Below are 1802 nucleotides of genomic sequence, written 5' to 3' on the forward strand. Positions count from 1 at the left end.
TGGTTGCTTCCCGCAGTACCTTTGAATCATGAGCTGTGAAAGCCTTTACTTAGCTGTCTTTTAATGATTCCTGTTGTACAGTTGTGCACAGATATTTGTGGAGCTTATGTATTCAGAGATCTTTCGATCCCCAAAGGAATAAGTCTGAGGAAAATCAAGGAAGAACAATGAAAATGTTAATCAGTTACATTGTAAAAGGGTTGACGATTAAGCTAATGAGCTAGAGTGAATGAATTCATTTATGTGCTTTATGAAAGACCTTGTCTCCTAGCATTAATATTTTAATGCTCTATTAATATTATTAAATATGCGTAGATGAAGGGGGAGGGTCTCGATTATGAAGGATGCTTGGCACGGGAAAGGCCCTGGTTTTCAGTCTCTGGTCTGTCTGGATAAAGGACATGATTAGTGTGAAGAAGCTGTTCTTTGCTGCAAAGTTCATTATCTAATAGTATTCAGAATTCTGACTATTTTCTTAATATTTTTTTTACAGGATTTTTGAGTCTTCACTTTAAATCCTTTTATTATCAGTGAAGCTGAAGCCCTACTGTGCCAGGACCTCTGTGTGCCAGGACCTCTCATATATTACTAGCTCTTTGTGAGAAGTACTCCACAGTGCAATATAGAGGCAGGAAAATTTAAATGGGGAAAACTTATGAAGTAAAAACTTCAACTTCAGGCTTTATCCAGAATTCTGATTAAAGCGTGTTTACAGGCATCAAGATTATAGCTTTGGTAAGTTTCTTCTAAAATTCTTGCTGCTGTACTTACTAATATACTGTTGTATACTTGATCCAAATTCCCTTTGGTGTCCAGTGCTTCCCATTAATTTTGAAGGAACCTCACATAGGAATTGTTCATTCTGTTCTTTACTAATGATACCAACTCTTAATTGTGGGGAAGATAGCAGTGTGATTTGGTGCAGGACCACATCTACAGCAGCAGTTGAGTTAGTTATGTTGTGGAAGGATATAGGCCATTCTTCATTTACGCACTTAGTTCTTACCTTTATATCCAAGAAACTGGGGCTGCAATCAGCACCTATTTCATCCAAAGGGATGTTCTTTATTTCTGACTGAGATGTAGAAGTGCCAGGACACTTGCTTTGGAAATTAGTGTGAGATAGAACTGTGTTGGTCTCTTGCACTGTGTCCACTGATGCAGAGAAGCTAGTCTGTATTTGCACAAGAAAGAGGAGAGTTTAAAAAGGTCTGGAAAACACTGCTGGGATGTTTCTGGATTTGGGACGAAGAGGAGCCCAAAGGCAAAAGTCAGTGATTGTCACAGCTGAAATCCCATTAAGTGAGGCTTTTTGCTGTCATTTAGTTGAAAGCTTTTGAGAAGCTGATAGCCCCTGCTTCTCATGAAGGGGAAGGCCTACCTGCAACAGACTCCTTGTGAATGCTTAGCAATCTGTTCTAGGAACCCAGGATTTCTTGCGTTTCAGAGGGCAGGAGATCTTGTACCACCGCCCTCAGCAAGCCCATATCTCCTTAGGGAGGCCAGTTGGGACCTGTAAACAGGAAGGGCCTTGTTGGACACCCCAGACTCAGCGCTCAGGAGGAGCCAAGGTTCTGGAGCCAGTTCCTGGCACAGGAGTGAGATGGGGACTTCAGCCTATCTCACTGGTATCTGGGCACTGAAAAGCAGTGGCTTTTAAGCCAGCCTGTTCTACCACACACTTACAGGCAATCAGTGAGAAGAGGAATACCTGCTGATTTCCTGAAGGCAATGAAAGGAGTTGCTTTTTCAAACACGGCAGTGTAACTGTGTTCAAAATAAAATTACAAGAAGGCTTTTTG

This window comes from Centrocercus urophasianus, unplaced genomic scaffold (genome assembly GCF_019232065.1).
Source record: "Centrocercus urophasianus isolate 14NV4802_14NV808 unplaced genomic scaffold, USGS_Curo_1.0 seq_10, whole genome shotgun sequence".
Taxonomy (NCBI): Eukaryota; Metazoa; Chordata; class Aves; order Galliformes; family Phasianidae; genus Centrocercus; species Centrocercus urophasianus.